Genomic DNA, 13,469 nt, shown 5'->3' on the forward strand with positions numbered 1-13,469 from the left:
TTGCCTCTCTCACACCCCCAACTTCAGACAAAGCCTGCAGCCAGGCATGTGCCCTGACTGGGAATTGAACCAGTGGCCCTTTGAATCTAAAAATAAAGAAATAAAATAAAATCTTAAAAAAAAAAGAGTTACAATTTTTGGAAAAAAGAAGGTATAATTCTTATTATTGTAGATATGTTCATAGTCCTGAATAGTCAAGAAAATAAACTTTAAAATTATTAACACTAGTGAGAACATTCAACTGAGAGGACAGAAAGAAAATAATATATAATTATGTTTACATTCTTAACAATCATCAAAAAATAAAACACTAAAAAAGTTTTCTTCACCACTGTGACAAAAATGGGAATACAGTTAACAACAAATACATTAAAAATTATGAAATTTAATTGAGAATCTTAAAAGTAAATGGCAAGGCATTGCAAACACTTAACATTGTAAAGGCAAGAATCCTCCCTGGATTATATTGTGGGTTAAAGCAGTTGCAATAATAATTTCAGTGGAATTATTTTGGGAAGATAGATTCTAAAATTCATTTGGAAGACTAAAAACCCAGATGAGAATATTAAAACATTTTGATAAGAGTTATGAGTGGGGACTTATATTACCAGAAGTGAATTTATACTGTAAAGCCTTAGTAGTGTATCAGTTGTTGTTTTTGGTTATATGCAGCAGAAACCAAATTTGGTTAACTTAAAAAGTGAATTCAGTGGGAGAACACGTGGATCTTAGTCACAGAATCCGAAGGAATGTTGAGAAGTCAGGCTCGGAAAGCATGTGAGTCTCAGACCATCTCCCGAGGTCTCTAGAGCAGAAATGATGGATGAAGTTGGGGTGAACTGGTGTCAATAATTTTCATTCTTTTTGTAACTTTATTTACAATTTAAATCCCAGGTAGAGAACATTTAATTGAAAGAAGTAATTTGTCCCAAATAAATTCCCCTCAATTATACTAAAATTAAAGCCCAAACAAGAAATTCTTAGAGGAAACTCAGGGTGTTGGTACCATAAAAAGGGGAAAAACTTGCTGGGTGGCTAAAATGTTCAATAACTCTAAAACCAAACTTCTTTTTCTCCTTATTACTACTTTTTAAAAATTTTATTTTTCAATTACAGTGTGCACTCAGTCCTATTTTGTATTAGTTTCAGGTGTGCACAGCACAGAGGTTAGACAATCATACTTTAGAAGGTCAGACCCTTGATATTTCAAGCCCCCACCTGGCACAGCACATAGTTATTACAATATTATTGACTATATTCCTTATGCTGTACTTGACATTCCTGTGACTATTTTGTAACTACCAATTTTTACTCCTTCACTTTTTTACTCACGCCCCAACTGGCCACGCCTCTGGCAACCATCAGCCTGTTCTCTGTATCTGAGTCGGTTTCAGTTTTGTTTGTTTAATTTGTTTTTTAAGGTTCTGTAGAACTGAAATCATATGATATTTACCTTTCTCTGTCTGACTTAGCATAATACCCTCTAGGTCCATTCATGTTGTTGCAAAAGGTAAAATTTCATTTTATTTTTATGGCCAAGAAATATTCTGTTGTGTATATATATGTACCGCCAGTTTTTTATCCACTCATCTACTGATGGGGATTTGGGTTGCTTCCCTATCTTGGCTATTGCTAATAATGCTGCAATGAATATAAGCGTACAAGTATTCTTTCAAATTAGTGTTTTGGGTTTCTTTGGGTATTTACCCAGAAATGGAATTGCTGGGTCATTTTACATTTTTTGAGGAAACTCCACACTGCTTTCCACAATGGCTGCACCAATCTGTATTCCTGGCCACAGTGCACAAGGGTTCCCTTTTCTTCACATCACTTGTTGATGACGGCCATTCTGACAGGTGTGAGGGGATATCTCATTGTGGTTTTAATTCTCCTTTCTCTGATGCATAGGGATGTTGAGCACTTTTTCATGTTTCTGTTGGACATCTATATGTCCTCTTTGGAGAAGTTGTCTATTCAGATCCATTAACCATTTTAAAATTGAATTGTTTGTTTTTTTGGTGATGATTTGTATGAATTCTTTATTGATTTTGGATATTAACCCCTTATCTGATGTATCATTGGCAAATATCTTCTTCCATTCAGTAGGTTGTAAGACCAGACTTTAATGGAACAGAACTGAAAGGCAATAGTAGACTCGTAAAATATTTATAAAAATTTAGTATATTAAGATATTTCAAATCAGTGAGGATAGGAAAGATTATTCAGTGAATCACACTGAAACAATTGGTTAATTATTTGGTACAAAATAAAATTAGATTCCTGTCTTACATTATATTCTAAAGTAAATTCCAGTAAAGTATTAAAAAGAGCGAAGTATTAAAAATGATAAACTAAGACGAAAATATAGATTAATTTTTGTGCTCTCTTAGTGCTATATGATTTACTCACTATTAATAAAAACAGTGGAACAAAGTCATAAAGAAATAGATTTATAGTCTTGACTATGATAAGTAACATCGTATATAAGAGGAAACCTCACTAAAGACAGATAAACAAATGAGAAAAATATTTACAGCAAAGGATAAGTATATTTCTATTTCTATTTTTCTATATCTCTGAGCAAACTGTGAACAGCATTGCCATTTACTCAACTGGCAAAGAATGCAAGTGAGTAGATTAGGGAGAGATCAGGAGTTTGGCTTCAGATATGTTTACTTAGATGTGCTTGTTAGACATCTAAGTGAAGATGTTAAGGAGGCAGTTGAATATGTGAGTATTGGTCTTAGGAAGTCTTACTGTAGGGATGATAAGGAGATGTGTGCCAAATATTTCATTGGGAAATTTTGAAATGTAATAGTTTACATAGGTCTTCTTTTGGTGTTTTTTTAGTTTCTGCAAAGGGTGATCTGCTAGTTTCCTTTTTTGGTGGTTATAAAATGGGAGAAGGAAGTGGAGGAAGGATCTGGATATCATACTGTTCAGTATGCAGACCTTGCCCTGGGTTCAGTCTTGTGTACACCTCCCTTCCCCCCTCCCTGTGTATCCCTGTATCTGTGGAGCCTCTGGTTCAGATTCACATTCTGCAGATAATAAACCCCCAGTCTGTGTAGTGGTCAGGGAGAGGTATTGGTTGGCTACTTGGGATGTAGGTGGATGCCTGAAGGTTAAACTTGTCGTATTGATTGTATTTTAAGAAAACAACAACTTGGAGTTATAATTTACATGGTACAAATTTACTTATGGTGTACAATTCAGTGGTTTTTAGTATAGACACAGACTTGTGCAATCACTACAATCGATTTTAGAATGTTTTCATCACTTCAATAAGAAACCCCAAACCTATTAGCCGTGCACTCTCCTATTTCACCATCTCTCTCAGCCCAAAGTAACCATTAATCTGCTTTCTGCCTTTAAAGATCATTAATCTACTTTCTGCTTTTATATACTTGCCTATTCTGGATATTTTATATTAGTGAAACCATGGAATATGTGGTCATTTGTGATGGACTCTTTTTCACTCAGCATGATATTTTTGGGATTCATCTGTGTTGGATCAGTACTTCATTCCTTTTTATTATTGAATAGTATTCCATTGTATTGTACTGTATTCCATGAAGGTGGAATGCTGTGGGGCTGATATTTTAACTGACATACCAACTATCACTCTACTGTTTACAGTACACAAGTGCCTCTAATGAAGTCAGCTATTCTCCTATAACTTGTAGTACTGACACAGAAGTTAGAACAGTACCACAATGCTGGTGGTGAAAGGGCAGTGTAGCAGTTACTTTATTTTCATCTTTTAATTCTCACAGCACTATAAAGTTGATATTATACTCTAACTTTACAGGTGAAGAAACAGGTTAAGTAGTGACTCAAGATCCTAGCACATAATGCGTAGCCCTGAACAGGGAGCCTCATATGTAACAGTAGAAATATTTAAACAGATGACATATTTTCCCCATCTTTTGGGGGAAAGAACACAGTAGCACTATTAAGAATATAAGCTTTTTGTAGTATTTAATTACATAGAACCTACAGATGGTCTCCAAAATTTGGTACAAGGGGAGCATATGTCAGCATATTGGGTGTTTTTTTTATGAAGGTAGCAGAATGAGCTGTGAGAAGGGATATAAAAGGCACGGTGGTGCTAGGTTATTAGGATAGAAAGCACTGGAGGTGGTGGGGAAAGTTTTCATATGGGCGAAATGCGGCTGCAGCACAGTGAACAGAGCCCAGTCTGTGCTAGGGGTTCTTGCTGTTGCCCAGCTCGGAATGTCTGCAGACACCTCATTTTCCAGAAGTCTTAAGTAAAGGTGTTTAATATTAAAAAAAAAAGGAATACAGTTCTGAAAATACTTAGAACTTTAAGAAAATCATTTAGAAGTCACATTAGGATGCTATAAAACCTTGTGATTGTTCCAAACAACATTTTAATTGTCTTATAGGTATGAAAAAGTACTAGGTAACAGTGATTTTTTTATTGTATTGATAAAACTCTTGTTAAGCTCGTCTTGATTCAGTTGAGGAAAGGTCTAATAACTAAGCTTTAGGATTTGTTTTGGATAACTCAGTAATGATTTTTTTCTTAGAAAATACTTACTTGCTCCAACTTAGATTTTTATGGATCGGTGTTGCAAATATAAAAATTTTTAGAGTATTTTTATTTTGTAGTTTTTCTTAGCTACTCTATTCTGTGAGTTCTTTTGATAATACCGTGTCTCTGCTTTTGGAGAGTTAGAAGTTTTGAGGATAGTCCACATAATCTCTTTTTATTCATTTTATAAGAATTTTATAAGTGGACAAGTATAGTCCCTTGACTTATTTATGATTTCTCATTATTAGACATCTTTAAAACTTTGCTTTATCCTATATTATATTATTTTTATTTATTTATTTAAGATTTTATTTACTTATTTTTGGAGAGAGAAGAAGGGAGGCAGAAAGAGAGGGAGAGAAACATCAACATGTGGTTGCCTTTCATGTGCCCCCTACTGGGGACCTGGCCCGCAGCCCAGGCATGTGCCCTGACTGGGAATCGAACTGGCGACCCTTTGGTTTGCTGGCCAGCTCTCAGTACACTGAGCCACACCAGCCAGGGCTGCTTTATAGCTTATTGAGTGTATTTGGTATTGGCTCTTTGCCCAGATGATGACATAATAAGAGAGACTAAATTTCTAGAAAGCATTTTATGCTGGTTTTTACATTTAATTGTGAAGACATTAACTACTAGTAATTCTAGCTACTTAAATAATTGTCAGTGGTATTTTAAAAAAAGGATTAATGTAATATGGAATAATAATAAAAAGGAAAGTTGCTAAAATTTTAATTTACTAGAATACATTATTTAACGTTAGTAATATCAGGCTAAAGCAACAAATATAGTAGACATCTAGCCTAATAAATGTTTTAAACTTTAGTGAAGCTTTGTAATAGTTGCATTTCATGAAGAAGTGATTTCTTTATGTGTCTGGACCAAAGAAGTTATATATATATATATTTTAAATCTGATAAGCTGTATACCATTGTGTGGCTTAATCATCCTAACGTGGATCAATGGTTTCTTAGATTAAAAAAGCAAACAAACTCCCAATCCAATTTTATAAATGTGGTGCTGGATACCACGGAACCAAGGGAAAAGTGAACTGGAAAAGAAATATCCATGGCTTTTATAAGCCTCTTTATAACTAGAGGAAGTTTTTTCTTCTTTTTTTCTTTTTATCATGGGAAATAAGCTTAACTCAATAAGAAAAGAGAAGATGCAAACCTAATTCTGAGAGAACTGAAGAATCTTATGAAGATTACAGCGGAGAGAACAGTCTTTGCAAATAAATGCTGAATTGCTTCTGTCAGTCATAGTCTATGTTGTGGTAACATGCGGGCTGGAATGTAGCTCTTTTCACTACATGTATACTACACTTAAGTGGAAAAGGAAAAGGAAAGTGAATCTATCTTTTCATATTGTCCATGGAGGCAAACTTCATCTGATTCATCGTTTCAAAGCTGTCATGTGTTTATAGGAATTTATTTTTAAACATCTATTTGTGTTGATTGCTAGCTATAAAGTAGGTAAATGATGAAATCACTTGGGTCATGTAATTGTGCTTATAAGTATTATGCATTTTTGTATTTATGTTTATAATGGGTTATCAGATTGTAAATTCATTAAAATTTTGTTAAATGCTGAAGCTTTTGTTGCCAGAAAAGGTAAAGATGATTTTTAAGGGTGCCAAATTAATTTACTACCATGCTAATCAGAATTTGTGGTTTACAAATTCTGTTCCTAGAATTTACTATTTTCGTTATCTAGTTTGTTTTATTATACCTAAGAGTAATAGAAATCTTTTTCCTATTAAACTATTTTACAATTTGAGTGATTCATTCCTCAATGAATACCGAATACTTCATTATTCATTCCTTGTAAATAAAAAATTGCTGTGTTTTCCAATTCATTGCTGTAGCCATCCTGCCGCCTTCATGTGTCCATTCTCAAACTTTTAAGGCTCCGATCATTGCCATCCTCAGTGATTAACTGAGGTGTCTCTCCACAAACCGCACAGTTAACCATGGTTAAGGTGATGGGCACAAAGAGCTCTGAATATTTGCACATTTGGCTATTTCTTGAAAGTGCTGTGTAATTTTAGAGTGCGGACTGCTTTAAGTGAGTCTCTTTATGAAAAATAACCCAGAGGATTCTGGAAAACATGTATGATTTGGCCATTAATAAAATGGTTACAAGTTAATTCTAATTCATAGCAGAGAAGTTGTGAGTGTCCCTTACAGGCAAATCAGTTTTCATCAATGACACACAGGTAGCGCTTTTTTTCCTTATTTAAAATAGAAATGCTTATAGGTGTGTGAACACCCCTTCTGGCCTTATAATAAGAGCTGAGGACCTACTATGGTATTCTGGCGTATTGTAGGTATTATTTAAGTGTTCCATTTCCTTTTTCATTGACCTATATAGTAAATATCAATGAGTTTACATTGAAAAGTTGCAAACCTATTTATTCATTCCTAATAATTTTGTAAACATTTTTATGAAGTAGCATTTGCTTAATGGAATTGAAAATAATAACATGTTTGGATTTCTGTGAGGGGTAGAAGTCAGTGGATTGGCTTTCCCTGATCTAGATGTCAGCTGTTCACTTTTACACAGCAGTTCCAAGTCACCAAAGAAGCATTAATTTTACTTCTGACTAGAATTGTTTTTCTCATATAGTGTACTGGCTACATGCAAAGTAAGAGAGCTACTAAAAAAAAAACAACAACAAAAAACAAAACCCAAATCTTCAAATAAGGGTGCCTTACATTATATGCTATACTTTACTGACCTGTTGTATAAAATATACCATATTGTTGTGTGAAATGACAAAATATATATGACACTTCTTTGAAAACTGTGGAATATTAGTATTCAATTGTAGGATTGATGTCCCCACTGATGTTAATGTAAGTACACTTGTATAGATGTGGCACTTAGCAATCAATAAAAGTGCTCACTTTAAAAAAGGGCCCATATTAAAGGTCAAACTAATTGAATAATAATATTCCTTTTCTAGTTCTTTGATTAGAACAAGGATGATAACTAGTAAAAGACTTATAGATTTTCTTAGTTATGACCCTTCCCTCCCCAATATATGACTCAGGTAAGTGGCTTGATGTGGTGGTGCTCCTGTCTTTTCACATGGTTGTCAAATACTTAGGGACATTGACCCTTTAAGATGTCTTTTTTGGTAATAAAAATTCTTTGAGATCTTCAGGTTAAGGGCTCAAGTACAGTAACTATTCTTTTTCCCATACACAAGTATGGAATAAATATTATAATTAATCGTTAATACACATATATTAAGTTAGTTATGGTGAGTAAAATATAACAAAATATACTTACTACTAAAGTAACCATTTAGGCTTAAATAGTCCGTGACGACTGAGTCCCTTAGAATCATCTTTTTGAAGATGATTCTATATTGGTTACTTGCAAAAGTGTCCCTTAATGGAAAATACCAGGTGATAAAACCTAGGAAAATAGTTAAATAGCCACTTTCTATTTAGATAGCTGTTGACATTGGGGGTAAACTTTGCGAATCTGTTTGGAAACAGTGCTACATAACACACTACTGAGAAATCTCTAACTAGTTTCTGTGATATTTTCTCTCCTGTTTTTCTTTTCTTTTTTTTAATGCACTTTTAATTCTTCTAAACTACTCAGCAAGGTCAGTAACCATGTCAGCCCCTGATCTGTTAGAGCCATACACTGTACAGTGTTGAAGAAGAGTGTAATTTCATTATTACACTTCATCTGTGGTATTAGAAAAATGGCATGATATCAGATCAGATGAAATGTGTGGCTGGCAGCCACATCCAGTCTCTATGTTCCATATTTTTCCTTCTGTTCTTCTACTTTGTTTTTTTAAAGGTTTTATTTACTTATTTTTAGAGAGAGGGGAGAGGAGAGAGAAAGAGGGAGAAAAACATCAGTGTGTGGTTGCCTCTCATGCGCCCCCAACTGGGGACCTGGTCTTCAATCCAGGCATGTGCCCTGACCTGGAACTGAACCAGTAACCCTTTGGTTCGCAGGCCAGCGCTCAGTTCACTGAGTCACACCAGCCAGGGCTAGTTCTTCTACTTTGTTGATGTAAACTTTCATGGCATCATTCTTGGAAGTCTCTTTCAGCTTATTTCAGGCATTCCACTTGGCCTTGCCTTTGAGGTCCAATGTCCCAAGGCTGTTCTGTGTTTCTGTCACCCACAGTTGCTGGTTTGTAGTGGCTGTAGATGAACAGGCATCTTACTGTCCACTGCCTTGGTCTTGAGGTGCTTTAACTTCCTCAGCAGCTTTGTCAAACAGCCTGAGACATGCTGGTGGGGCTGGTTGCAAGGATTCGGGAGAGCCTGTGGAATTGGCGATGAGCAGAAAGCAGTGTCCCCTGTTTTTCTTGATCTCCATTTTAGTGGGCTAAATTTTGTATACCCAGGATTTACTGCTTGACTAATTCCTTTCTGTTCACATATATACTCTAAGCTGGCTCTCTTCTATTTGAGGAGAAAAGAATGTAGTAGGAGCTATTTTGCTTAGTCGTTCAGCAAATGAATTGTACACACTTGTTTTTATAACTTTTGTGAAACTTTTGGAACAGGCCTGTGGAAGCCGTGGGAGCAAATGTTGTGTGGAGAACAAATGTCTTGATATGTTTGGTTAGTTCTGCTGCTGAATTGGAGCCTGCAGCTCATGCCCTGTGTTATGACAAAACAACGTGTATCAAGGGGTTGGATAGGAGACATCAATCTCTGTACCTCCTTCTTCAGATAAGGAATACTTAAGTGGAGTAGATTATCTAATTGGGCTTATTGAGATTTAATGAGACATGTCATAAAGTTGAAAAAAATTAGGTATGATGAACACATAGTAATTACTGAAATAAAAATCTCTTGGCAATATATAGCAGTAGGAAAGGACACGAGGACCAGCTAATAAAGGATTAGCTTTGTGACTGTGTTGTGTTACATAAATGACTCCTGCTTGTATTACAGGTAGACCTGTGTATAGCTAACTCGACTTGTGATAGATGTGAATTTGTTTAGGATTTTGTATTTTAATCTGAACTGCATTATGCTTTCCACCCTTGCTTTGTTGATTACTGTAGGACCGGATACTAATGAGACAGGATTGTTGTGCTAGCTACCTTAGGCAGTATAATTGGAAAAGAAATTTTGTGACTATCATGTTGATGTTCCTCTAGCACCCTCTGCTGGATATAATTATTAATTCATCAGGCTAGAGGGTTTAAAATATTTATTAAGTCTACTTTAATTTAATAATGTCTAACAACAAGGCCTACTGCTGGAATGACTTTAGTTAAAGATTTGAAGATTTTGTTTACTTCCCTTACTGATTAATTGATAGTTTTAGGAATAACAAACAATTTTTAAACTCGTTTTCTTCTGGCTATTTTATTCAAAGTAGGAAAGTATGAAAATACAGATGTGATCTCTGGTTTATTATTTCAATGCATTTTGTTTTGGTCTAGAGAGGAAAAACAACCTCTTCTTGACTTGGAATGAAAATGAGGTAACTAATTAATTAATTAATATGGCATAACAAATACATAAGAAATTAAAATGATTTGATTCTTTTATCATGCAATCACTGAATATTTCACATTTTAAAACATATAAGACCACTATTTTGATAGAGAAACTTATGTGTATGCCTTTTGAAAACTAAAAAAAATATATTAGCATTGTTAGACTGGTTTCTTTCCTTTATCTGCCCTTTGTTATCTTTGTCTTGTTCTAATCCTTTAATTCTCAATGTCTGTAGGCTATTTTCTTGTGACTGGTTAGACTTTTTCTAACTTATGGAACCTAAAATGAGCATACTGAATACTGAGGAAGTTGACTTTAATATTTTAATTCATTTTTTAAAAGATTTTATTTATTTATTTTAAGAGAGAAGGGAAGGGAGGGAGAAAAAGAGAGAGAAACATTGATGTGAGACAGACATCAATTGGTTGCCTCTGGCCCACAACCCAAGAATGGTCCCTGACTAGGAATTGAACCAGTGACCTTTTGATTCACAGGCCAGCACTCAGTCAACTGAGCCACAGCAGCCAGGGCTAATCTTTAATTCTTTAAATACAGGGTAGTGTTTGTGTTTATTTGTTTGTTTGTTTCTTTGTTTTTACTGATATTGGGCCTATATGATAATGCTCATTTTAATCTGGCTAAACATAAGAATTTCTCTGCTGTAGTAGATATCATGCTTTATACCTACAACCAATGGGGATCCCTTTTTCTAAGGATTCAAGGTCAGCACTTAAAGGGACCTTTTTTTCCAGATATCAGGAAGAAACTTGATTTAAGTGGCTGTCACTTCTTTGACACTATCTTTGGTTCTTATGCTTCTGAATTGTTTTATTTTTTTGAGATATACTTCACATATCATAACATTAACCCTTTTAAATTATGCAGTTCAGTGGTTATTAGTATCCCCCTTCCCTCCAGCAGCCCCCCACCTCCCCCACAATTAGTTTATGTCCATGGGCTGTGCATATAAGCTCTTTGGCTTCTCTATTTCCTATACTATTCTTAACCTCCCCCTGTCTATTTTGTGCTAACAATTATGCTTCTCAATCTCCACACCTTTCCCCCCATTCCACCCCTTCCCCATCCCAGCTGATAACTCTCCACATGATCACCATATCTGTGATTCTCTTGCTCTTCTGGTTGTCTGCTTAGTTTGTTTTTTCAGATTCAGATTCATAGTATTCTCAGTTGTGAATATGTTGCCATTTTAATGTTCATAGTTCTGATATTTTTCTATTTTTTAAATAAGTCCCTTTAATGTTCATATAATAATAGCTTGGTGACGATGAACTCCTTTAATTTTACCTTATCTGGGAAGCACTTTATCTACCTTTCCATTCTAAATGATAGCTTTGCTGGATAGAGTGGTCTAGGTTGTGGGTCCTTGCTTTTCATCACTTTGAATACTTCTTGCCAGTCCCTTCTTGCCTGCAAAGTTTCTTCTGAGAAATCAGCTGTCAGTCTTATGGGAAGTCCTTTGTAGGTAACTCTCTGCTTTTCTCTTGCTGCTTTTAAGATTTTCCCTTTATCTTTAACCTTTGGCATTTTACTTAAAAAGTGTCTTGGTGTGGTCCTCTTTGGGACCAACTTTTTTGGTACTCTCTGTGCTTCCTGGACTTGTATATGTCTATTTCCTTCACCAAATTAAGGAAGTTTTCTTTCATTATTTTTTCAAATAAGTTTTCAATTTCTTGCTCTTCCTCTTCTTCCCTCTGGCATCCATATTATTCAGATGTTGGTAAGTTTGGGGATGTCCCAGAGGCACCTTATTCTATCCTCATTTTTTTAAAATTCTTTTTTCTCATTGTTGTTCTGTTTGAATGCTTATTTCTTCCTTATGTTCCAAATCATTGATTTGAATCCCAGCTTCATTCCCCCACTGTTGGTTCCCTGTAGATTTTCTTTTATTTCACTTAGTGTAATCCTCATTTCTGCCTGGGTCTTTTTTATGCTCTTTCAGTACTCAGTGAGTTCTTTGAGCATCCTGATCACCAGTGTTTTGAACTCTGCATCTGACACATTGGCTATCTCTGTTTCGTTTAGTTCTTTTTCTGGACTTTTGTTCTGTTCTTTCATTTGGACCATACTTCTTTTTCTCTTCAATTTTGCAACCTCCCTGTGTTTGTGTCTGTGTATTAGGTAGAGCTGCTTTGACTTCCTGTGGTAGTAGCGTGGCCTGTTGTAGATATAGCACCTGTAAGTTGTGTGGGGCAGAGCCTTAGGTAATGGCCAGAGTGGGGCATACTGCTTCACTGCTTTGTGGCTCTGTGTTGGGGGAGGGCTCAGAGAGGGGACAATGCCACTGCCTGGCTTCTAAAGGTTTGCCAGCACTTGCCTTGTGTGACTGGCACCCTTCCAGCTGTTTTCCTGGTGCTGAAGCTCAGAGGGGGTGAGTCTGTGTACGTTTTTAAGTGTGTGTGGGCCCTTTGAGCTTAGTCTCCTGAAAATCCTGCAGTTTCTTCCCCTGCCCCAACCAACCCCCACTGGTTTTTACAGCCAGATGTTATGGTGATTTAGTTTCTTGGAGCTGTAACCCTGGGCTGTGTGGTCTGGCCTGTGGCTGAGATGGCTAGCTCCCAAGTCATCCCCCCTGATTTTTATTCACTGCAAATCAATGTGGGACCGCCCATCTGGCACCACTGCCTCTCTGCACCACACCACATCACCGTGCCTCTCTGCATGTCTCTGTATCTCTGCCCCTCCTACCTGTCTGGATTAATGTGTCTTCTTTAAATCCTTGGTTGTTGGACTTCCATACAGCTCACTTTTCTGACAGTTCTGAGTGTTATTTGTTTTGAGGTCTAGTTGTAATTCTTTCTATGGTTGTGTGAGGAGGCAAAGCATGTTTACCTGTGCCTCCATCTGACTGGAAGTCACTCATTTTCTTGATAATGTCCTTTGCTCAAAAATTTTAAATTTTGAAGAAGCCCAGTTTATTGTTTTTTCTTTTGCTTTCTGATGCTTTTGGTGTCCTATCGCAGAATCTGTTTCCAAATCTGAGGTCGTGAAGCTTTATTCCTGTTTTCTTTGAAGAATTTTATGGTTTTAGTTGTTATATTTAGATCATTGGTCTCTTTTGAATCCATTTTAATATATGATGTGAGGTAGTGGTCCAAATGTATTTTTTTGTGTGTGTATACCCACTTATCTTGGCACCATTTAATGAAAAAATGTTTTTCATTGAATGGTCTTGGCACCCTGGTCAAAAATCAATTGACCCAATGGTCAATTTTACACAAATTTACTTCTGGACTCTCAGTTCTTTTCTGTGGGTATAAACTTCTGTCCTTATGCCAGACACTGTTTGATCCCTGTAGTTTTGTAGTAGTTTTGAAACCAGGGTGTGTAAGTATTCCAACTTTGTTCTTTTTCAAAATTGTCATGTTAACTTTTTGAGAAGTTCTTTAGTAAAGATAATT

At 35.8% G+C, this 13,469-nt stretch overlaps 1 protein-coding gene and 1 pseudogene across 1 annotated transcript in view; one reads left to right on the plus strand and one right to left on the minus strand.

The window, feature by feature from the left end:
* CCDC171 (coiled-coil domain containing 171) overlaps positions 1-13,469 on the plus strand; it is a 289,149-nt gene that overhangs the window by 50,316 nt on the left and 225,364 nt on the right. The gene's annotated exons all lie outside the window — the stretch shown is intronic.
* On the minus strand, positions 8,333-8,911 carry LOC129078469 (acyl-CoA-binding protein-like; annotated as a pseudogene).

The sequence above is a fragment of the Pteronotus mesoamericanus genome, unplaced genomic scaffold (genome assembly GCF_021234165.1).
Source record: "Pteronotus mesoamericanus isolate MK-2021 breed Mesoamerican mustached bat unplaced genomic scaffold, CSHL_Meso_final contig_73, whole genome shotgun sequence".
Classification (NCBI taxonomy): Eukaryota; Metazoa; Chordata; class Mammalia; order Chiroptera; family Mormoopidae; genus Pteronotus; species Pteronotus mesoamericanus.